The sequence below is a fragment of the Argiope bruennichi genome, chromosome 2, assembly GCF_947563725.1.
Source record: "Argiope bruennichi chromosome 2, qqArgBrue1.1, whole genome shotgun sequence".
NCBI lineage: Eukaryota > Metazoa > Arthropoda > Arachnida > Araneae > Araneidae > Argiope > Argiope bruennichi.
Window position 1 is genome coordinate 12,650,259 of NC_079152.1, and position 26,938 is coordinate 12,677,196.

At 29.5% G+C, this 26,938-nt stretch overlaps 1 protein-coding gene across 8 annotated transcripts in view; it reads right to left on the bottom strand.

The window, feature by feature from the left end:
• LOC129961867 (sodium channel protein para-like) overlaps positions 1 to 26,938 on the bottom strand; it is a 340,223-nt gene that overhangs the window by 187,640 nt on the left and 125,645 nt on the right. For all 8 annotated transcript variants that reach the window (XM_056075468.1, XM_056075475.1, XM_056075474.1 and 5 more), the window contains one exon: positions 5,475 to 5,548. The gene's annotated coding sequence lies outside the window, so the exon portion shown is untranslated. The remainder of the gene's footprint in view (positions 1 to 5,474; positions 5,549 to 26,938) is intronic.

A 26,938-nucleotide genomic window follows, 5' to 3' on the forward strand; every position in this document is an offset into this window, starting at 1 on the left:
ATTTGTAACTTATAAATTATAACAGTATATAATCACAAAAAAGTAAAGAAACATCTTATTTATTTAAATCACAAAAAAAGTGTAAATATCACTATTCAGTTTGTGGTACTATTACAAATTTTTGAAATGTGATCTAAAAAAACGTAATGCATCAATCGTACTGTCATTAAGCCTGAAAAGTAATTTTGTGTAAAAAATACCAGCTGTCGAAAACGCTCTTTCGGCATCTACGCTAGTTGGTGGTACTGTTAGCAATGCGCGATATACTTTTTCCAAGTATTTACCTCTAAATCCCTCACTTTCAAATAAATCGATTTCTCTTCGGATGGTTTTGGATATAGCTGATTTCTGTATTGTATTTTGGTTCGTTAAAATTTTTTTATTTATTGCTAATTCTAATTTTTGTTCAAGAGACAATTCCTTTTCACTATCGACAGTAGTGACATCATAATCTTCGATAATTGAACCGAATTCTGAATGTGGATAGATTTGTGGGAAAAATTTTTTTAGAAACTTTACTCTAACGTAATCAGATTTGAATGGGTTATTTTCTTTTCTTCTTTTCATTTTCATTTTTAAAATCATTAGAATTATGTAAATACCATAAGATTTTCTATTTCGGTATGCCTTTCTTCTGTGCGATTTTTCAATTTATTATAGTTGGAATCTATAGTTTCTATATCCACAGTATTTGGATTCTTCTGTTCTTTATATTTTTGGTATAATACATCTATTACTCCTAATTGGATTCCACGAGCATAGCACAACTGCTGATTTGCACCAATCAACTTTCCAGCTTTTTTTATAATTGCTGCTCCATCAGTCGTTATGGATTCAATATTTTCTTTCAGGGATAATCCATGTTTCGCTAATTTAGATTTAAGCAATTAATTAAACCATTAAATAGCTAATTAATTTCGCCCGTTAGGGAGACATAAATACAAAAACGTATACTATTTTGCTATGTTCGCGATACCTGAACAAATAGTGGACACAATTTTTAAATTTCTAGTAAATACCGAAAAACCGGTATTTAAACTTGTGAATACCGGTATTACAAAATTGTACAAATGGCTCAAAATACCGGTATTCGGTATCCCGGTATACCGGTATTGCAATCCCTAGGAGTATGTAAAAACTGTAACTCTAACGTAACTTGACTCTAACGTAACTAACTCTAATGTAAGTTGATGAAAAATCTTGCAACAATTTTTGAAAGAAATTCATTGAAGGGGAGGTACGCCTATCCATTTGAACTTTTTGCAAAAGAACAAGATTAATTAAGCATGCAACAATCTTGATAAATGAAATTTGGCATTTGATATTTTTCATCAAAATTGTCTTAGATCAAATCAGACCTTTATCGAATTTCAAATCAATTACATTAAAAGCATTTGAAATTTTAAAGTGACCTAAACAGATTTTGAAATCCTTAGTTTCAACGAAAAAAAATCAATCTATGGATATTCGGTCATTTTTATTCTCACGTTTAATTTCAAAGTGCATTTGATATTTTAAAAGCAATTTGAAATTTTGAAATTTTTTTATCTCATTGGCAAAATTAATCAACCCAGGGATATTCATTTTTTTTTCATCAGTGAATTTCAAAAGGCACTTGAGATTTTAAAGTGATAAATACATATTTTGAAATCCTTAGTTTCAACGAAAAAAATCGATCCATGGATATTCGATAAATTGTTTTTCTCGCATCGAATTTGAGAGTGCATTTGAGATTTTAAAGTGACCCAGACAGATTTTGAAATTTCTCTTATTTGCACAGCAGCCTTTTGTCGGTCGATGGCCAAGTCAAAAGTTGTGGAATGTCATTCGTTGCCAAGGGCTACACTTCTACACGTACAACGTGGCGTGTCATTTTAGATTCGCCAAGTCGTCACCACCACTGGCTAAATTATCAGGCTCAATTATCCCCGTTTTTGTTTCTAAACATATTCCACTCGTATCCTTTCGCACAGAGAAAAAAAAATAGTTTCAGAAAGAAAGATTTTTCGAAACAGTGCCGAGAAAGCCGACCTGGAATGCGATTCGTGCAGCGTACTGATTGTTTGTCCAATCGATGCGTAGCAACAAAGTTTTGTTTGTATGACAAGCGAAAAGAGGAAATTTTTCGGATATGAAAATGACATGGCCGAACACAGACTAGATTATTATTCTGCATGATGCATGCAGTAAATGAGCCCTTTGAGCATTTTTCGTGCGTGTGTATGCTAGGGCGATGTATATCAAACAAACAAACAACCCATTAAAATAATGCACAGAAATATATATATGAAAATATGCATAAAGTCGGAGAAATTTAAATATTTTACATGATGGAGCCTTTACAGTAAATAGAAATTCGCCTAGAATCATCATTGCTTGGGAAGTTTCCAATGAACCAATCCAGACATATGTTAAACCATAATCATGCATTTATATAATTAATTAATTTATATAAACTTATTAATAGTGAACAAAATAATTAGTTAAAACTATTTTATTCTAAAATTTTCAAATATCAACTTTTAAGACAGCTGATATAATAAAAAAATTTTTAATAGCAAATTCAATCCCTTAAGAATATGGTAAGAGTGCACTGATGCCCTTTGACTCTGACTTTTGAAAATTTTATCACATGAAAAATATTTTTTCACATCTAAAAATTCAAAGCATTATTCTTTCAATTCTATGAAATAAATTGCTGTATATTTTATAATTTACAGAAACATTCTGCGTTATTGTAAAAAAAATATATATTAGTTTCAGTATTTTATTAATCTTTTTAAATTGTATATTTAATGATATCAAATCTATATAAAAATTTATTTAATAATTACTTAATAAGGTTCTTTTTTTATTCTAATAAAATTATACCAAGAAAAAGGCAGTTATTTTGATTACTTCCCCTAGAATTTTAAGTGGAAAGGGTTTTATTTTCTCTCTTCCAATTGTTTTTCATTCTTCAAATAAATTTGTTTCTTTAAAAGATTTATTATAATATTTGGATAGATTTAATTTCCAGCTACAATCTTAAAAATATCTTACGACATGTAGTAAAATATTCTTTTCTAACAGTTATTAATTAGTTATATGTTATAATTGTCTTACATATGCATTTTGCAATTACTTAAATAATGCATTCATTGTAATCTAAATTGAAATTATCCAAAAAGAATTTAATCGAATATCATATTTTTACAAACCTTATTCTTTCCTGCAGTCATTCATTAAAGAATACTTAATTTCATTAGATGCATTCAATGGAATTTTCTTATTTATGCATCCAGATTTATTTCAAACGCTATTTTTTTCTTGTGAACTATTCTTTTTTTAATACTTTCAACATTTTTTGTAGTAATTAATGAATTGAAAATGAATAATAATTAATAAAATAAGTGAACTTGGTAGCTAGAAGTAAATAAAATATACAACAAATATGAATTTTCAAATCAGATAATGATTATTAAAAAAATATTGAAATTGAAAGTAGGTAAGCAATGAGAATACAAAAATACCCACCTCATATGAAGTATTTTGAAAATACTCAAAAATTACTTAAGTCATCCAGTAATTATATATTTCTAATCAAGGTTAAATTTATACAGAAACAATTATACAATTATATAAAACAAATTCGGAAATTAAAAAAAAAACTACTTTTAAATTTTGATAATTCATTTTAATATCTATCATCAAATTAATTAGAAACACTACTGGTGAAAGCAGTTAAAAAAACAAATGATGTAGTTGTGTAATGTGAAATTTCGAAAGCATTCGATTTATAATGAAAAAAGCAAAATAAAAATGCCAAATTAAATCAGAATTAAAGGCGTGTCTGCCCATCTATCACTAGAATCTACTGATAATAAATAAGCTGTAAAAATAAACGATGCAAAAATGACAATTATTTTCACATTTTATACGAAACTATACAACGAAGCAACAAGATACAATAATATGTTATTTTCCATCTGCTGGAGTACAGCTGCTTCCTGTATAATTGTTTAGATAATTTATCCAACTGTTTTCTTCTTCTTTTTTGTATTATATATCTCTTTTTTATTATTTCTTTACAAGCGATTAGAACTCATAAAAAATGTCTTTTTCACTATAAAACAAACCTGCTATTTAATAAGCACCTTGATTATTTCTAATTTTATTTCTTATGCATGCACATTCTTTTATATTAGCTTCTTTATCAATTATTTTTATTCCATTTGCTCATTCTTCTTCTTCTATATTTCTCTCTAAGTTCGAATTTAAATCGAACTTATAACTTCAAATCGAAAATTGAATTGAATATTTTTCTCTGCGGTTGAACCTATACACTAATTTGTGGGTTGTACTTTTCTGTTGCATTAGTAACTAACTAATATTAAAAACATAGTAATTTATTTAAGGGGTTCTGAAGACATTACAACCCACATTTTGGAAAATGAATCTATAGAGATCTACTCTATCCTCGGGACATGGAATTTTTTCAAAGAACAGCAATATAAACTCTTTTTGAAACACATTTTAAGATCCAAGAAAGAATTTTTGTAAAAGAAAAAACAGTTTATTATTAAATATAATTTTAAAAAACTATTTCTAATGCATGATTTGATGAAGAGTTTAAGCCAATTACATTTTTGAAGAATATGAAAAGATACACATTCATTCATTTCTTGTCATGACTCATCAAAAATGATTTCAATCCCCGCCACTGAATCCCGACCCAAAACTATAACTACGATGTTAAAAATTAAGTTGTAGTTTTTCTAATTAAACAGAGCAAAAAAAAAAAATTAATTTTTTTAAAAGCTGTAACTTATTAAAATATATTCTCTTTTTAGTTAACTACATTAAAATACATTTAAAACTTTTCAAATATATAAATGTCTCTAAATTTTTATTTAAGAAATTGGCATTACTGGAAATAAAAATTTCAGCAACTGTTATAGAATTCTTAATATTGCAAGGATACAATGGATTTAATTTAAAAATAAAAAAAAAAACGTTCATTGGAGTAAACCACTATATTAGGAGAAATTTTTTCTTGCAATTAATTATATTAAAATAGAATATCTTTACAGCTATTCAAATTAATGAAAAAGTAATATAACTCTTTCTGAGTTCTCTTCTTTATAACTTTTATATAAGACACTCAAGATATTAGAAATCAAAATTTCTTAAAATATTTATTGAAGTTCATAAAAAAGTAACTGTATAATGGATCAAACTTGGAGACAAGTTCCTAAAAGAAAACTTGTTAATTGGGAGTAACGTATTCTTTCAGCTTATATTAAAATACGGCACTTTTATGCGGTTCAAATAAATCAACAATCAATGATTCTAGACTTTTATATAAGAAACCGGCAGTAAACAAAAATAATAATCATTTTTGAAAATAATTATGGAAGCACATAAAATTGCAAAAAATGTAACAAATCAAACTTGTTGCCAAAAATGCATATGAAAATAATTGCAAATCTTACCTCTTAACCTATGCATTCATCTGAAGATTGCAATACAGATTTATAACAAAGACTTTGAATATGACGACCAGTCCCTGGAAAGAAAACATAAACATTACTCGCAAATGAGTCTCCATAAATTTGTATATCTAAATGCATAATACTATCTACTACATAATTTGTATATCTAATGCATAATAAAAACAATTTTAAGCATAATATTGAAATAATTTATACAAAAAAATCTGAACGAAGATTTTTAGAACATCTAAACGCTGTTTAACAATAGGATTAGGCACTTTATAAAAATTATAAAGAAAGACATATTATAATAATAAAAGATAAATATAAACCTTTTAAAAGTTAATTAATAAAAATATTATAAAGCTAATTTTAAAATTTAAGCGATTCTTGATGTTGCCTTAAATAATTCGAATGTACCAACCTTGTAAATTAAATGAAAATCCCCCTCCAAAATTTGAGGCTTTTGGGACCACCAAAAATAGTGGGACCCTGGACAATTACATATTTACATACTTAATAATACGGTCCTGCATGAATCAAGCAGTAATAAATGTTTCCATTGATATCAATTGCTTCATTTATTGTATACATTTTGCTTAGTTTATACAAATAACAAAATCAAAAACTCATATTCCTGCAAACAAACACATTAGAGAAACAAGAATCCAAAATGGAAATTGTAACTTAATTTTTCTTTAATTAGCAAATTAGGCAATTGCTAATATATGCATCAAAAATGGAAAATTAAATGTCTAAGTCAAATTTCTCCAAACTTTTTCTTAATTTGTAGAAAAAACAAAAGGAAGTGTGATAGCTAAATTTAGACATAGGGATAACAAATTATCATTAAATGAAAATATTTCTTGACATAGAGTATAAAAAAACCGCATGACGATATATTAAATAAAAAATTAAAGTTAATTATCTGAGAAGATTCAGTTTACAGGTTTTAAAATGAGCTTTCACCCGTTTCTAAAATTTTAAGAAACGGAGAAATTTTTACAATTCGACCCACCTCGTGGTCTAGGAAAGGCGATAACAGATAAAATACGTTAGATTATAAATACGGTTAGAAGTAGTAGAAACCTTAGAAGTAACCTTTGCATAACAACATATGTTCCACTAAGATTAGTACTACTGAAACTATTAATAGCCCTTTATTTTATATTTCTATTTTACTGTTTTCTGTTTCGTCAGGTAACAGTACAGCATTCATCACAATTTATTAATGATATTTACATCTGCAAAAATTTTGAAATTCCACAGTTTTTATTTATTGTTATTTTGAAGCAAACCACAAGCCATGAAAGTTTCGAAACTTCAGAAAAAAAAGCAATATTTTTTTCTCTGTTCAAATAACAAAAAAAAAAAAAAAAAAAAAAAAAACATTTGTATTGATCCTGTCTAGATAATTGATAACGCCAAACGATATCGGTTTTTTTACTGGTATTTTCCTCGTTTTCGTCTGACTGGAAATCTGTTTTGATTTGGTGTTCTCTGCATAAAAAAAAAAAAAAGAACCACACGCAAAAAAGTGTTTCATTACATTAATTTGTATCTTTTCCCAAGGGCATAATGTCAAATCGCATCTACTTTTTATTAAACTAGAAGTCATTACAGAAATCACAAAATGAGATAATTCAGTTTTGCATATTCTATTAAAGAATTAATTGTGGTAATCCATTAGGAAAATCAGAATGAAAAAAGCACAAAAGCAATATACTTTTATATAATACAATGAGAAATTCACATACTGCACGAGAAATACTCTTAATTCAGAATTACCAGAGTCCTCTATGAAGGACATAATCTTATAACTAACTGTCCCTTGTTAGTTTTCTAAAATCTTTATATGTTATCTAGGTTTGAGGAATCATAATATTTGATTCATCTAGAAAACAAGTTTCCAGGATGTCCTAAAGTGACACTATATAATAATTACCTGAATACATTTATTGAAACTGATACAGGAATCTTTCTTTTATATCTCACTAGAAGAATCACCTGAATTGTACCCCGAATTATATAATGAGATTCATATATAAGCCAGATAACAGCTACGAAACACGGGCAATCACTTTTGTCTTGCGGTCTTGTTACTCGGCTGCGAACCACAAGGTCCCCGGTTCTATCCTCGCTCATAACTAACCGCCACAAACGGATGCCCAAGAAATCCGTCACATGAGATTGGAACCAACATCCGTCGCGTAATATCGGATACTTCTTACCGTTACATTTTACTATTACTGGGAAAATGACGATCCCGATGGAACTTTTTCAGATTTTTGGAGGGTTATTTTGTATTGGCATTGTTTTTCTCTAGACAACACTTGCCGTTCATGGGTAGCTATGTGCACAATGACTTCTGTAGCTATTCTGTTGGAAGATGTTTATCCAATGCCCCCCACCCCAGTTGTCCCAATCTTGCTTCTTACCGTTTACATCTATTAAAGCATTTGAAAAGGCTGAGAAGCGTATTCCCGGTGACGATGGTGTCAGATTATTGTCATGTATTGGCTCTGTTCTTAGGTGATTGATTTTTTTTCGGTTTCTTTATACATAAATTGATCAAGAAGTATCATTTCTGATGGTTCTTAAGCTGAGAGACAAGTGAAAGAGTGGTGTATATATTACAATAAATGTTTCCAATAAATCGTTATTTCAAAACTTATCCGGTAATTTAATGTGAAAGAAGTCCAACAAGTCGGATGATCAGAAACTAAACTTTATTACACACACACACAAACAGAAAAATATAGTCTAAGCACACAAGAAGAACAGCATTCGCAGAACCTCACAACCCAAGTATCAGGTTACAGAATAGCGCTCCGAGAGCAGCTAGAAAACTTTCACCACGATGAACTCTCCAAACAGAGAATTCTCTTGACTTGTTTGGGCGATTCTTTCTTTTATTATCTCCAAACAGGAATGGAAATTTCCAGAAAAATCACGAGAGCTTCGCTCCTAATAAAGATATTTCCATAATTCTTGTATTTTATATAATCTTCATTTTCGTCTCCAAGGTAAATAATTATTGACCTACCTTAGGTTCAGCATTGATTAAGATTTTCTGTAGAAATGTCTCATCAACAATAATACAAACACAGCGGGAAAGCAATATTATATATTCATATTATTATATTTGCCTTTACAGCCTGCAGGAAAGTTATTTTCTGGAGGCACTAAATGTTTTTTTCTTTTCATAAAAGAATTTTTCATCTAATAAATATGAAGTTTTTGATTTTCAAAGATTAATAAAGCTGCAAATTCTAGAAAATACAGTAAATACATTTATGAATTAAGGATATTAAAAATCAGATACTGAATACTTTTTATTGAAGGTTTAATCTTAACTGCATTTTCAAACTTATGATAGATTTTTTTTCCATTTTTAATTTCATAGCCTTACTCGCACAAAATCCAAGATTCTAAATCATATAACTCGATGATCCTATATCAGGTGTTAAATGATAACTTTCAGGTGTTCTAAGTGATAAGAGAAATAGATAAGAGCGGAATGTCTCTCAATAGAATTTTTTTTCTTTATAACTACATTTTGAATAATTTGTTTTACATCTAAATCAGAAGAGAGGTTAAAAATAGCCGCCAACATTATAGCATCATAAAATCTGTTGATATCGAATAATACGTTTTTTTGACTCCCATCTTTTTCGACTTTATAGCTGCTCCCCATCACATGATTATATCTTTTATCATTTTTAAAATATTTTCTGTCATTTAATACTACGAGTAAAAGTTTTAAAATGAATATTCAAACAGTATATCTACACACTTTGGTACGTTGATGAATAGGGTGACAAAAAACACACACTATATATTTTCTAAGAAAACTTTAATTCGTTTTATTCATGGTTATATAGTAAATGAATGAAGCTACTAATAAATAGCTGAAAATACAGACATCAAATTGTGCATCAATTTGTCTCTAAGTTCCAATGAAAGCATGTTTTTAAATAGAAAAATATTTATTTACTTTTATCTATTTTGTCTTTAAAGCTGTGAGTGTATTAAAAATAATGACTATTTATTAAAATTTAATAATACATTTTTTAAAATTTACTGAAATGATTATCAACATATTATCAAACTGTTTAACATTATTTGATTGATTGTTATATCAATAAATTCGATATTTTGATTTTTCATCTAATAACATATATTAACATTGCATTCGAATGTTTTCTCTCAATCACCATTCAAGACGGTGCATCATTTTGATATTTTATTTATTTGTTTATTTTAATTTTAATTGTTAAAACTACCTACAGAATATAAAAATGATGTCGATTCATTTTTCTGGGAAATTCACCTTAAAACAATTCCATGTGTTTATTTTTTGTTGTAATAAACAGATCCACGTATTAAGTGAATAATTATGTATAGAATTATCTTTCATAGTTCAAAGGGTTAAAAAATATTAGGAAATTGAACCGAAGTCCTTTGTTTCAAAAGCATTCGTAATAGCATAGTCACAGGAATAAAAAACATTATCACGAACTTACATAGATTAACTTATAGTCATTATCACATAGCAAACGTATAGTCATTATCCCAAACTTACTAAAATAAACCCAACGGCAGTGGTTTCCTCGATACCTTCTAGTATATTCTATAATAAATTTGCAGCCCACCCTCCATAAAACTGTAATTCATGGACAAGGGCGTGTACTCCAATGAATGCGTAGACTTCTATTTTCATTCTAGCACATGAGAATTTTGGGCTTCGTAGCATAGTGAAAAAAAAAAAGGAATATGCATTTGGATGCCTTATTCAAGCTGACAGAAACCAAAAACTCACACATTTCAATTCTAGAAGACGATTACATATCAAATCTCATTTCAGTTCATGCGTTTCTGAGATTTCGCATTTGCATCATCCAGAAGAGAAGTAGTCAACTATTTGACAAATTTAATTCAAAATTTGATAAAATTCTACATATTAGAAATTAAAACTGTGTACTAAATTTTATTTATTAACTCCGCTGCGTTGCTGAATTATTGCGTTTACATGCAGGCGAAAGAGCAAAGCGACCGATAACCAAACCTTTGATAAATTTGATCTAATTTTGATGCGGATTTAAAATTCAGATAGTAAATCAGTCTTGCAAATTTTGTACCTTTAGCTCTCTGTATGCTTTGTAGATATCGGATTCACCTGTATTCGAAATAGCAAAGACTGACGATTAACGATTGCGTTCAAAATTTGAAAGAAATCTACAAATTTGATATACAAACCGCTTACCAAACTTCATCCATAAAGCTCAATGTGTTTTTAAGTGTTCATTGACAGATAGAATAAAAAAAGACATAGACTTCCAAAAAATACATTTTTAGGATTTAGAAATGTCTGAAACAAGAAGATTCGTCAAAATTTCAAGTTCGAATTTTTTGACGATTTTGTGTACAAGAAAGCGAAAAAGCTAATAAAGGTTGCTTCAGGATATTGAAATAATACATTATCTCGGGCGCTATTTAGCTACTGAACACTTCAGGTATTTTTAATAAATACATTTCTACTAAACTGGGATATGTCCTTTTTGACTTTCTAGTATGATTAAAAAATCTAGCACTTTATTTTATTTCCCCTCATAAAAGTCTCCATCCCCTGAAAGTTTCATAATAAAAGAATTGAGGAACGTAGGAAATTCTTTGCAGATACGACAACTCAATCTATATAAAATATTTTGTTTTGTAGTATAATGAAGAAAATTATGAATTTTTAACTCCTGTCTTTATACTAAACAGTTCCAAATCTGAATACAGATAAAAAAAATTATCCGCATATCAAAATGTAATATGCGGATGTGACTATCGGCTGTGTATTGTAATATGCGGAAAAAACTTATTTATCGATGAAAATTTTCTGAGAAATGAAAGCAGCCACATCAAACATTTGTGACTAAAGAATCATTTTATGTTTCACTGTCTTAGAAACACTTGTATATTTATAGTTTGTTGTATAATGTGATATGCGGATGTTGCTATAGTGGATATGTGTGTTGACTGTGTACTATAATATGCGTAAAGAACTTATTTATCAAAGAAAATTTTCTGAGCAATGAAAGCAACCACATCAAACATTTGCGACGGCGAAATCATTGTGTACTTCACTATCTTACAAGCATTTGTACATTCATAGTTAATAATGTATAGTTGTATAATGTAATATACGGATATTGCTGTAGTTGATGTGTATGTTGACTGTGTACTGTAATATGTGGAAAGAACTTATTTATCGATGAAAATTTTCAGCCTAATGAAAGGCAGCTACATCAAACATTTGTTACTAAGACAATCATTGTGTGTTTCATTGCCTTAGATCACTTGCATGATGCGATCGCGTAGGCTGTACTTATTATTACGTATAATAAATCATGATTTTGCTCATCTTGCTTTTAAGGTGAAACAGACACACCTACTATGGAAAAATATATTCTCGAATAGGCGATCCAACTGACCAAGATACCATAACCACTAAATTCAACGCAACTTTTTTCTTAAGAAGTTGGCATATTAAAAGTTAACATCTTCCGCTTTGAGAATTAATTTCTAAATTTTGACCTCTCTCGAAAGAAAAAATGCCATCAGATAAAAATATGCGAACTAAACACATCCAAATGAACTAAACTACGATCCATATCAAAATTATGAAAACAAAATTGCTGTTACTACATAGATTTCATCTTCAGAATCTTTTTACTTTGTCACATAATAATTTTCTAAAGTATTGCAGTCATCAAAAAAATTCTAATTCGAGATTTTGAAGGTTAGTTTGAATAACTAAACGATATAAATTCTTATTAAATCTTAAGCTAAAGGCTCAAAAAATTGACCGTCTGTTGGTCGATACTTTTGTATGCAATAGTTGAAAAACGTAATGACTAAAATAAATGAAATTTGGTACGCAGTTTTAGTGTATAAAATTTAAATTCTTATTCAATTATAAATCTTTCGAAATGTTGATCGTCTGTCGGTCTGAACATTCCCATGCATACAAACATGATAAAAGAAAAACACAAAGACTTAAATATATGAAATAGTAGTAGTAGTTAAGTAATATATGAAACATAGTAGTACTATGCAAGCAATATATGAAATAGTAGTAGTAGTTAAGTAATATATGAAACATAGTAGTACTATGCAAGCAATATATGAAATAGTAGTAGTAGTTAAGTAATATATGAAACATAGTAGTACTATGCAAGCAATATATGAAATAGTAGTAGTAGTTAAGTAATATATGAAACATAGTAGTACTATGCAAGCAATATATGAAATAGTAGTAGTAGTAAATATATAGAAATAGTAGTAGTCAGGTTTTTAGAGTTATATTTAAGTGCCAAGTATTAATTTCATTTAATCGAAAGAAATTTATCCAAAATATTTTTCTCTCCCCCCCCCCAATTAGATATGTAGAACAAAACACCCACAAGAGAGATTCTGAATTTAAAAATCTGAGCACTATTGGAGTTCCCACCTTATCTTCAAAATTTTATACAGGGGGGGGGGGCGGATTACTTTTTATTAGGAAATTTTTTTGAACATTTTGGAGAGATTATTCCAGTTTTTTTGGTATCTTTTTGCTGTTGTTATTTCGAAAACTTCATTTTAGTTGAAGAGTTAATTAGAAAACATGCCCTAATTAACTCTTCTTTTCACTTCTGTTCTCTCTGCAACCCTCAAAGCAGCCCAAAAGCGGAACTAATGTCCATTTCTGCCGTCAGTACTTAAGAAATAATCGAGGTTAAAAAGTTTTGTGTCGCATCGAAACACGAGAAAGTGGGACAAATTTTCAGCGAAGAAACCGTCCTATCATTGATCTGCTCTAGGCGTGACGTCCTCTGACGCAGTTGGCGATTTCTTTAATGATTGGTCGAAAATAAAATCGTGTGTGACGTCAGCCAGCAAATGGTCCTCATGCCGGTCCAAAAATAAATATGGATGAATTATAGTTTCAAAAAAAGATCGTATTAAACGTCTGAAAGTCTGTGTATCATTTTCCAGTTACATAATGTACCGGGGAAGGGGGAAGAAGAAGGGGATTTTCAAACAAACACAAAGTCAAATACTTTGCAGAGAAAATAATGCAGAGATTTTGATTTTTTTGAATTTGAAAACAGCTCTTTAACTCTTCATCTCCACTTTTTATAAAACAGTTTGGATTATTTTTAAATTCTCATAGACGAAACATAAAATTAAAAAAATATAGTGATAATCAAAAAATTTGAAATTGAGATTTTGACTATTATTCAAATTTCAAACCTCCGAAAACACACATTTTTTGAGTTGGTACACGATAACTCAAAAAAACTTGAGCAAGGATCAAATTTAGTATCTAATCTCTACATCAAATATATAAATTTTTGTTAGATTTCTCACGTAATCTATAATCAGAAAGTCTGTGTGAGTCTGAAAAACACTTTTTTGGAAGTATATTTCTGTCTGTAAACTCAAAAATGCTTAGAGATACAAGGATCAAATTTTGTAAATGGTCTCTATATAAAATTTGTAGATTTCTATTACATTTTTGTCTTAATTCATCCTTAGGAAGCCCGTATGAGTCTGAAAAAAAAAAACATTTTTTTTTGGAAGTATATTTGTCTGTCAGTCTGTCTGTGAACTCGGAGTACTCAAAAATGCTTTGAGTTACACGGATCAAATTTTGTGTATCATCTTTACATAAAATTTGTAAATTCCTATTAAATTTTTCGTATAATCCGTTGACAGAAAGTCTGTCTGAGTCTGAAAAACACTTTTTTGAAAATATATTTTCTTGTGAATCTGCCTGTGAACTCGTTAACTCAAAAAAGCTTGGAGCTACATGGAGCCAATTTGGTATGGAGTCTTTACATCAAATAATTTGATGCAAAGTCTTTACAAAAATTTCTATTAAATATCTCACGCAATCCATCCACAGGCAGTCTCTCTGTCTATCAGTCCGAATACAAGCGAACACCTTAACTACAAAATGGGGAAAGCAATATAGTGAAAACTCGGTAAGCATAGGATCTATAGTAAAGATCCATATAAAATTTTGAATCAAATATGTGAAAGAAAGACTGTACGTTTTTATGAGGATAAGCACAATGGTTCAAAAACACAATATCTTATCTGTGCGCTGTTTTCATGATAAAAATAGTCCAAAAATATTTGTTTTATAATTGCAAATCGAAAATGCATAGTGATGGGATAAAGTACAAATTCACAGCATCAAAGCAGTGTGTACAGAGAAAAAAAGAATCAGTATAAAATAAACATTTTACAGGAATAGAATATCAATAATATAATATATTTCTTTTTAATTCAATGCACTTTAAATGAAAATTTTTAAAAAATTGCTCGAAACAGCATTATCTGGGGAAAATATATTTTTCATCAGAAATGTACTCGGTGAAATTTATTATAATCGGGAAAAAATAAAAATTGGTCACATGCATAAGGATCGTATATAAAATAGTACTTGCATATTATCTGTTGAAGTGTGCACTGTCAAGATCATATTTGCATTTTTATGCTTTAAAGTTGCTTTCTGTTGTTTTATTATTTCAACATAATGGAAAAAGGCCTTTCATCTACTGTATTCTTCAAAATATATCATAAATCGAAATTTTCTGCATTCCAAAAATTTAATAATTCTGTATAGATTCTGAGAAATACAGGATACAATTTAATATAACAAACACCAAAACATAGCATATATTTTCTACTGCAATACTTGCAATCAGAAATTTAGATAAAAAGATCAATACCGATTTATCTCGTTTCTGGCAAGAATACTGAATTCGCTAATTACGAGTATTCTCGTAGCCAATGATGGTCGTGATAATTTTCAAACGAATGCAATGAAAATATTTTTATTTATACGAAACAAAAATCGAAAAAATTATGAACTGTATATTTTTTATCATAAATGTTCCCTGTTAATTACATTTTTATAAGATGATTTTAGAATTTAAATTTTTACAAACCTATTTAATTACATTTCCGTGATTGATAAAAGTTCCCAAGATTAATCAAATTAAATTAATCTAATAAGCAAAATGAATCCGTTTTCTTATTCTAACTTCAAGCCTAAAAACATTTTAACATAATATGACTAGAAAAAAATGGCCCTTTAAAGGGTTAACTGATAGCGTTAGACAGAACCCGTTATATTCGTGTTTTGACTGATTTGTAAGACAATATTAGTAAAACAGCGTTTGAGGAACGAGCATATCATTGAAGGAAGAAACACTTTAGTATTCACTTTTTAATTTTACTTTACTTGCTTTTTTAATCTTACTTTTTTATTTAGTAATATTTTATTAAAATTATTTATTTTTATTACTCACAAATAACAAATCTAGACTTATGCTGTTTTAACTGGACAAGACCAGAAATAACTAGAGAAAACCGGTTCTCCCTAGAGCTGTTAGAACGCGTTTTGCCTAATTAATTCGCGTTTTGACTGATTTCGGATTTTTACTGTAATGTGTATAATAAGGAGATATATAGAGAAAAGGGAATAGAAATTTCCCTATATTCTGATGCACTCAGTAATCAGAATATAGGAAAAATATTCGTAACTTAAGCTTAATTTATAAATTTCATAATGTCACTTATCTATCATCAACATATTAAAAATAATTAGTAAAATGATAGAACTAGTTTACCAGCCGCAATAACTGGTCCAATTTATTCATATTTTAATTTATATAAAAGCTCAGGACCTCTAAATATATCACCAACAATCATCTGACATTCAATACTATGCAACTTTGAGAAAAATCTGAAAAATATTATTACTAGTACATTCTCCACAAAGAGATAACTCGGCAAATTCTCCGTTCACAATCGTTGTACTGATTTCGAAAATTTTAATTTCATATTATTGCTCATTTTTTTATAGTGACCATCATTGGTCAAGGTCATTCTATCAATGGCCAATTGCATTTCACTGCATTTCATTTTTGAGAGAAATTTCAAAAACACTTATTCACTGCATATCCTCTGTAAAGAAAACTTCGACTGAATACTCAAACTATGCTCGCTATACCGATTTCGCAAATTCTTATTTCATTTGAAAATTCATGATATTTAAATACATTATTAATGGTCGCCTGCACTACCGCACTACCACAAATACAAATTTCACAGTTTATAGTTTCAACAGAATCCCCAGTCACAGCATCTGGACTGATTTCTCAAATTAGCTTATATTGTGCTCTATATTTAATGCACAATTTAAAATAATTCGTTTGTTGCAATAGAATGTAGTTCATCAATGTTATCCGAGAATACTTAATTGACCGCAAACAGCTAATCAAGTTTAAATGAAACCAAAGCTTAAAATATTCGTAAATATTTTTTTCCAAATCTTAAAAATGAAGTTGATTCAAGATTTGCTAATTTTAATTCCGGAAGGAAAGTTTTCCATCTTCTGTTTTCTCGATTTGAATCATCCAGCATTTGGGGACTATTTCGTTCACCCCTTTAACTAAATTCAGTGGATTTAATGGCATATTTTATCGTGAATAATATTAATTTAACATATCTGGATGCATATTCAAAATAGTTTTCATAATTGTACTAAATCAGATCATGATTATGTTAATAGATACTGTTGAAAGAAGAATTTCTAGAATAAACTTGAACATGGCACAAGAAAGTAGCGATTTCTATAACTTAATCAGAAAAAACTCATCTGTGTATCTTTGAAATAAATGGGAAATAAAAATAACAATTAATCAGCTATAATCACTGTACTGATTTCGCATATTTCTACTTCATATTAAAGCTTATGATCCCTAAGATATGTCTGCAATGGTAAACTCCCCTTGCCTTTACTCCCTTATAGTTTTCAAATATACCGCAAAACAAAATTTCTAGTCTCAGCAACTAAGCCAGTTTCGCCAACTTTATCCATTTCGCCACTTTCAAATTATAAACCAATCAGAATACTCTATACTCATTGTGCAATTATAATTTCTATTAATAATAAAGAAGAGCGTGTGTGTTTATTTGTGTGTGTGCTGGCGCTTTATAGGGCAGATTGTTTGATCTAGAAACACCAGACATGGCGCATACATACTTTGGACATTAAGAATTCGAATTTCTTGGCATTGGGGGGGGGGGGTTTAATTAAATAAAAATTAAACAAGGTTTTGACAATTTTCTGCTATAACTTCCGAAAATATTACAGCACAAAAGTGAATTTTAGATCATTTTAAAATTTAACGAAGTATCTTTTCAAAAATACCAATTTTCTGCATTGCTTTTTTTTCTTTATTTCTTACTTTTTATAAAATATTTCAAATGTATTTCACAGCTGTTTATTTCTTTGTTAAACCCAAATAATTCGCATTATTGCTACTAATATTTCATACAAGCTTTCTTCCCAATGTTGTGATCAAAACATGGAGATTCGGTTTATTTTCTCGATGTTGAGTAAATTTCAGTATAAAGCAAGTTATTAATAAAATTTTGAAATATTGTTGTACTTTAATTTAAGGTTTGAGCAATAATGAAAATGTTTTTTTAACTAAAATGAGCCCATTTTTAGACACTGATGCTATTTCCTGCATTAAAACTGAAGGCATATAATATAGACAGAAACTCCGAGCAATGCAAATCATATTGAACGGAACCATGTTTTTAAAAGAATATAAGTTATATATGTATCAAAATTTGAAGTTTAAGGATATTTTGCTGAGAGAACAATGGAAATTTTTAGCAGTCATTAATCTTGGCTAATTTATTGTTCGCCAAAGCCGGCTCGTTTAAAATAAAACTTTGTCTAAATTTGTCTAAATTAATATAATTTATGTTGGGGGAATAGGTGGCTGCCGAAGGTGAATAATTATGTATAATAATAATGAATAGATGAATAATTATGTGTAATAATAATAATAAATTTTGTTTCTTCATGGAATTTTATAGCATTGCTTAAACATTATCATAGAACAATTAATAATAATCACTTGTATGAGCTATTCCACATTACATTCCACATAGTTCGTCACTTTTTATCCATATATGTAACATTTTTAAATATCTAAAAGCAGCAGCATCTTTCTTATTTTGCAATGATTTAAATATACCAAATTTGGTACAGAATTTTGTGACGAACAGTGCAGTTTTGTATCAAATTTTTCTTTCAATCTTATGAGAAAAACATGTCTAAAACAAAAATTCGCTTTTCGGATATTGTTAAGGTATGCCAGGGATTAATCGCCAAATAACTCGCCAAAGATGATAAGATCGATTCCCTAAAAATGCTAAATTCTCGCCAAAAGTTAATATATCGTAACTATCGCACACTAGTGCTATGTGAAACATTCTTCAGCATGAAAAGTTTATTACAGAGTAGGGGAGAGAGTTTTGGGGGACCAAACCAGCTGGTTATGAAATACACACGAACCGTAACAAAAGCGGTATAATCAAACATAATTTTCTATAACACAAACAAGAAAACATATAACAAACATGTATAACAAAATAATCAAACTTAAGGATTAGTTTATCATGAGAAACATTTAATTTTCCGCATTGGCAATAGATTTTCAGAGTGTCACCATCCCATTGTAGTAGAGGGAAATCATCTTAAATATCAGAGCTTAGTGAAAATGGAAGTGTACATCTAAAATTTTCCATCCATACAGATTCTGACGAAGGAATAGGAAATTATGTTTCACTTTTTTCAGACCATTGAAAGGCAAAAATCTATGGTCTTTTTGCACGAGATTAATGCATGCTATTGTAGGGAACCTTATAAGCCAGATAACAGCTACGAAACACGAGTCATTACTTTTGTCTTGTGGTATAGTTACTCGGCTGTGAACTACAAGGTCCCAGGTTCTATCCCCGCTCGTCCCAATCCGCTACATTGGTGACCCGGACGATGAATCTTCAACCTTCGTACAGCTGTTGTGGCGTTATCTACCTGCAGACAAAGTCGTCAGACTCACTTGACACAACAGCAACCACTCACCCACACACGCTCGCCATAACGCTTGGAGCTACTCAAATGCTCAAATGGGTACAGGCGCATTAGACTCAACAGCTAATACATCACCACTCAACAGCCATATCGTTCGTCTCACTTACGACTCACTGGAGGGAGAGAACTGTGGCGAACCTTATAAGCCAGATAACAGCTATGAAACACGAGTAATTACTTTTGTCTTGTGGTCTTGCTACTCGGCTGTTCTATTCTCGCTCATAAAGATTCACTACATTATTTCATATTCTTTCTACACTATAACAAGACCATTTATTACATAGGTGAGGGCACATAACAAAGGTAACTAAAATTAACAAAACATTTGCTAGAGTATAACATCCATTTTGTACCATATTCGAAGGGGAGAATTCTACAGGAGTAAGAGAGTATTGTAACGCGCTTAAGCCACTCTGACTGTTTGACTTAAGTAATAATACTATAAGTAAAATTATCTGGGAGCAACCAATTGATATCCACCAATTAAAAATTATTCATAATTCGTAGAGCTTTTATCCATCGAATTTGGCAAAATTCGTAAAAGTTAGCGTCGTTCAACTCAAACCGGCATTAATAATCTCCCTGAAACTTTCTCGCATCTGCCTGAAAAAAGGAATTATTTGGTCACATGCGCATAAAATTTATGGACATTGAAAACCGAGAGAGCTCAGTTTATTATTTTCAGAATCAAGATTGAGAGTTTTATGCTTTGTTATTTAATAATAATAATAACAATAAAAATAAATATGTATTTTTGATAGATTTTTATCTTTTCTTTTTCTTTTGTCGTCTTACTGAAACCAAATTTTCACAGAGAACAATTTTAGTAACAATATCATATGCCGAATTTCGACCCTCCAAATCATTGAGATTTTGAATTATAGGATTAACGTGGATACGAATGTACAGATTGACAGATAGTCAATCATCGACAGATTTGGTTCAATTTTGATACATAATTCATTATGCCTGCTAAAATTATGTACCAATTTTTTTTCTGTTTAACTCACTGAATTTTATAGATACAATTCTCACTTGCTTTCTGACAGACAGACGAACTTCTTGTGATTGGATTTCATTCAAAATTTGGTAAATATCTATAAATTTGCTATAAAAATCAAATTTTATTCACCGACCTCAAAACGTTATACAGTAGACTCCCGATTATCCGCGCCTGCCGCACAAAGTTTTTTTTTTTTTTTTTTTGACTGATTTTTTCAAAAAGGTGCAGTTTTGCAGTTATGCTTTTGTAATTACATAATACATTACAGTATTAAAACAGTACATATGTATTCATTTTTCTGTATATTCTTGACGCCTCTCGTAAATACAAAGCACTTCTCTGTTTTCATTAAGAACACGCATTTTAGGTTAGTTTTGAGTGATACACTAGAATACTAAGCGTTAATTAAACATTTCCTGCTGTTTATTTTACGCTTTATTGTACATAAAACGACTTTTCAAAGTTGGAATGACTGTTTTCTCTTTTGCTAGACCCGTTTTTAGCTTTTTTCGGATTATCCGCGATTTTTGTTATCCGCGGCGGCCGCGCCACCCAATTCCGCGGATAATCGGGAGTGTACTGTAGTTTTAAATGATCGTGTCCTCAGATAGATAAACAAACACATTTCTAAAAATATGTTTCTTGACTATGAAGAAGGTTGAAATGTAGATATTTGTCAAAATTTCGAGTTGAATTTTGGCTTTCTCGTATATGTAGTACAGAGAAACTGTATCAATTGTCGAAAAATTCCAACTCGACATTTTGACGAATCTCCATGGTTTAGGTCATCTTGAGTTCGAAAAACACATTTTTAGAAAATGTCTGTTCGTTTGTGACAAATATAACTCAAAACCTTTTACAACTGAAATTTAGTATATGGTCTACACACAAAATGCGCAGATTTCTATAAAATTTCGTGCAAAATCAATTCAGTGAAAAGCCGTCTGTCCAATGTTTGAATATAAGTTAATATTAATTATAATTAACGATATATACTATAATTTAGTAGTAATAATTATAATAATTAGTAATAATAACTAACGATAATTATAAAACGAAGATAGCTAAACAGATCAAATCCGATACACAAATTAAACATCTTTAATATAGACACTGACCAAATTTTGAGCGAAAACCAATAAGTTGTTTACCGTCTGTCGGTCTGTACTTTCAGAAACATGTAAACATGGTAACTCAAAAATACAGACTGGTATCAAAATCAAAATTTGTATGGTATTTTGTAACTATAATTATAGTTTTGTGCTAAATTATTTTTTTCAATCGCTGGGAAAAACGCGCCGAAAACATAAATTTGATTTTCAGATACTATTAACGACATGCCAGGAATTAATCGCCAAAACACTCGCCAAGGATCACTCAAAAGAGTCTGTAAAAATGCTAAATTCACGCCAAAGTTTAATATTTCGTAACGACTGTACACCAGTGCCATACTAGGCATTCACTGGGACAACATCTTTATTAGAGAGTGTGCGAGAAAGTTTTGGGGAGACTTTCCTCTAGTTTTGATCATAGTATCCTAAGATTTTTTCCAAATTTTTAACTAAACATTTAGAAATTCTTTATTACCAACTTACTTCGGGTAATAACTAATTTGAAAAAATAACTAATACTTGTTGAAATTTAGCAGTAGTTCTATTACCAACTGCTACTTTTTAAGCTTAAACATTTTCACATTATGGAATTTATATATTGTACACAAGCCTGAAAAGTTATGCATATTAATAGTACACAGAAAGTGTGTTTCTGATAACTTTTCTAATGATGATGATCTCCTTTCTCTTTTTGTAATTACATCTTATGAGACATATTTTAAGACAAATCTATACGGTATCCAAACAACCATGCTGTTATTCCCTCGAAGCTTCTCTACTCATCACAGCTTATCTTTCTTATAACTGATATGATTGGCTTTTAGTGAATTCCAACTATAATGCTTCACCTACCATACCTTTAATAATTTGTTTTAAACCCTGTAGGTTGCTCACCTAAAAGTGCAAATAATTAATAACTTATTATTCATTCATTACTAGTCATTTTTGACGACCAAATGGTTTATTGGGAATATTGGCAATGTTGCATTTTAATAGAATCTCTCATGTATAAAATGGGGCCGTGATAGCCTGGTTGATAGAGTATGGGGCTCCATACCTTGGTTTGCGAGTTCGAACCCCGGCGGCCGAAGACTCTCCGTGTTTGTGGTAGCTGGTGCACGTATAAATCTGCCGTGGTCACAAAGTTCTTTCTGCCGAGAGTAATACCACTTGGAGTACTGTATCAAGGGTGATCGTTCTCTGATTCAGGTCTAAATTACGATCTGTGAATGAAACGCATGAATGAAGTCCGCCCCGTAAAAAGAGTTGTGACTTGTGTGTAGCTAAGTAGTACTCTGAACCCTAGATGGCGCTACTGAAAAAAAAAAGATACGCACCCTTGGCTTATAATCACTGACTTCTAAAGTCAGTGGGCTTGTCTATGGCAAGTGCCATTAGAAACAAGAACAACAATGTATAAAATGCCATAGTCCCTTAAACAAAGTATTTTTAAACATAAAAAAAAAAACTGATTTTTTAAATAGACTTACACATGCTCTGTCTACCGTGAACCTGAACCTTCCAAATAAAGTCAAATCTTAAGATCTCACAGTGTCATTGACACTATAATTGAACGGATAATTTATTTTGTAACTGCTCATTATTTCTAGTGTCCTTTCTTATTCTTTTTTGTAAGGTGTCAAGAACTTTCCTATAATCGCAGTAGTTATTAAATTTTCTCATTCTTTATATAAACTGCTTGTTTAATTAGCAGAATTTATCTTCCTTGGTTTTTATTAATGGGAGAAGATTACGCGACTGAAAATTTTGAAATGTAAAACAATGGAAATGGTTTCAAACTACTGTTGTAAAAGTGGAAACTATCTTTGAAAATTATACAAAAATTATTTTTTTTTAAAATGTCAAATTCCAGGAAAATTGCACACTAACTAAATTTGAATCATTAAAGAAATAATTTTTAAATTTTAAAACGACATAAGCAATTATTTTAGTGAAATACTATTTGTGGAATTTATTTGGGAAAAACACAAAAATGTCATTTAATTTTCAATTAATTAAAATTTAAACGTTAACGTTAAAAACGTTCAGGGAGGGCATAAAACTTTTTCTTAATATATATTTGAATAAGTAATTAATTAATCTGTTTTAATAAAACATAACCATCTTGAATAGTCTTTCTAAATCAAATGCTTTATTAATTTATCTCTTCAACGGAAACTATGTGTTAATATATGTAGCAAAATACAATCCAAGCACATAGTAGCAGCAGTGATAACATTAGTAAATATATCTGGCAGTAGCCATTTAAGTGCGTCAAAGTACTTCAACTTTCTGTTTGAAGTCTCTTGCATTATCGTGTTAAATTTCCTTTTAATAAGAATTTAATCCTTAGTTGAAGGGGCTCACGAGTTCATTCTGACTCTAAATTTAAATTTTCCCTCTTCCTCCTTCCGAATGAAACATTTTCGAAATAAAATGAATGAGGGAATATTTACTTGCAAAATTTACTTGTCAAAGACTGCGCACGCTTTTACAATATGCCTCAAAGAACAATCTGAAAAAGAATCGGCATCAAACTCTTTTCAATTTTTACATTTATCATATTCACAATCAATCACATCCACTATGTTCACAAAAGATACGTCATCTATAAATATAATTTTGAATAAAAATGTATGTAGGAAATAACTTAACTTACAACATACTAAATCCAATTTTGTAAATTTCATTTTTAAAGTTTATTTTAAACAGATTTTTTTTTCTCCTTTACCATTTTTAGTTTCATTTTAAATCAATTTCTTTCTAAAATGGTTCCTAAACAGGTTGCTGTATTAAAAAATAAATGTGAAAAATAAATGAACAAATGAAAAGAGAATGGGAACACGATATGGTGAAATCCATATGTCAACCCCCTCAAGTAGCCTATCTCCTCTAACGGAAGATCAAAATTTTATTACAGGTATAATATTCGTACTGTCAGAAGTAGATTTTCTACTAGCCAAACAATGTAGCTGTCTAGGACAGCTACATTGTTGACTTCTCATTGTTGTCTCTACAATTGAGAAGGGTCAGCAAACATGTAAATTATAAACATTATTTAAGCCTTAATAAAAACCTTGGCCTAATTAATATTTTTGCAAAAAATACAAATTCCATGAGTTGTTATAAAATATTTAGAAAATATTAAATTTTCTTAAATGTAAATAGATGTTCGTATGTGTTTCTTTAAGTTCTTTCAATTATTAGAATATTTATAAATAGTAAGTGCCTACTTCAGTAATATTATATACAAATGCGAATATTGAATAGTCTAGATTCATAATAGTAAAATAAAAAGCAAATATAATTCCATAAAGCTTATAAAATTTAAAAAAATTTTCCTAAGGCAGGCCATAATTATTCTAAATGAATCAAAAATTTTCCATAATAGATCATAAACATGTTAAAAATGTGTTGAAATGGGAAACGAAATGGTTCAGTTTAATGTCCATATGCACTGTTTGTGGCTGCTAAATGCCTAAATATAACACTAACATCTTTTAGAAAAATGTTCAATAATATTTTGCTAAAAATGAATTTTTGAATGGAAACGATTCATTTAGCCTTTTAAGTTTTGGGAAAAAATTACTTCAAATGAATAAAGTCTACAATACTCAAGATCATTTTTAACAATTAATCATACTAAGAAACAATTTTCCATGAAAAAAATGGTATTCGTTTGGTCTTCCCAGTTTCGAATCTCCAAATTCCTGCAAATTCAAATTAAATCTTTCAGATTATATTCGGTACAACGATTGAAATCATCCATTTTTACAAACCTTCTATTGATTTCTATAGCTATTTTGATGTGGGGACTTATTTTCAAGTATTTTTGAATACAAGTATTCCACATTTTGAAAAAAAAATCTCTAAAATATTCCACAGTTTTTGTTTCTTCCTGTTCATCAAACAATTTTTTCTTTGCTAATCATTCAAATGTAGTACCATTCACGATATTTATGCAGACAGAAATTAAGTATAAACAATCATTTTTAAACATATCTCTACTTCTAATAAAGAAGAAAAAGTTTGTGCTCTCATTGTCACTCTAAAGATCACACGCTTGGCTTAGACATACCAAATTTGGTACAAATGTACTATAAAGCGTGAGAATGTGCATCTCGAACCAAGTTTTGTTTTAGATTTTAATTAGAATTTTGATTACTTAAAAACTAAGGAAGAATGTGGCATTTTTCAATGACAATTTTTGAAGATAATTTAACAGAAAAGATAATCTCTTTCACCATTTTAAAATACAAATAATAATCTCTTTAATGATACTAATTTACTCTTTGTGAAATTTTTGTTTGAATTCTGACAATATTTTTTACATAATTTCTAACATCATATTTTACAGTTGTAATAAAATTACAACCTTTTTCATTGTTTCATCGGATATATAACTACATGATTTTCATTGATAGATAGTGAAAGAATCCGTTTACTCTCTGCACAGTTTATGTGAAGAATTCAAATTACAGTATTATGAAAAATTATGCGCAATTAAAAGATAGATTATTAGGGCAGCTACATTTTTAATGGTAATGATGTTATGGGATTCGACCCCATTAAAAAGGTTCATTTACTTAATAATAAGAACAAATGTAGGTCAATTAAAATAACACGGCTGTAATGTCTAACAATTTGATGATATAGTGTCTTTCTTTCTTTTTTTTTTTTTTTTTTTTTTTTTGGAGGGTATCAAACACAAAATGAGTATCAAATTTGTTCAGATAAGAGGTTTAATGGAAATTAAAGTCAACCAATATTCACAATGAAATTTCATAATTAAAAATGCATAAATATTTTTTCTTAACATAAATATCTCCACATTTTTTTTTTTTTTTTGCGGAAATTTATGATGTAGAGATAAAAACTCTTTGAAAAAATATTCCTTTTCTTGAAGAATTGGTCTAAAAAGTTGTAGCAAACCAACAGTTTTCGAGTAAAAACAGCACCTCACACATCATTCATTTAGCTGATACACAAATTTACTATACCCCCCCCAAAAAAAAAATTCTCCCTCCACCATCATACTCTGTACATTTAAACTTTTGGAGTAAGTATCAGCAATTTAAATTGTAATATAATGGAAATTTAAATCTAACTATTATCTAGCTCATCTATAGTTTTTTTCGTACTTCGTTCTTTAATAAAAAGACTTGAAACAACAATAATAGACAGTTTCCCCAAGAAAGGCATGCTTAAATATGAAATAAATGCACATCAAATAAACGGAATGAGTCAATATTTCAGTTTTTAACACGAAGGAATGTCTCGAAACCGTAGCGCCATCTCTGAGTAATAAATGTTACTAAAGTTGTACCTCAAAAGTTAATTCGATATC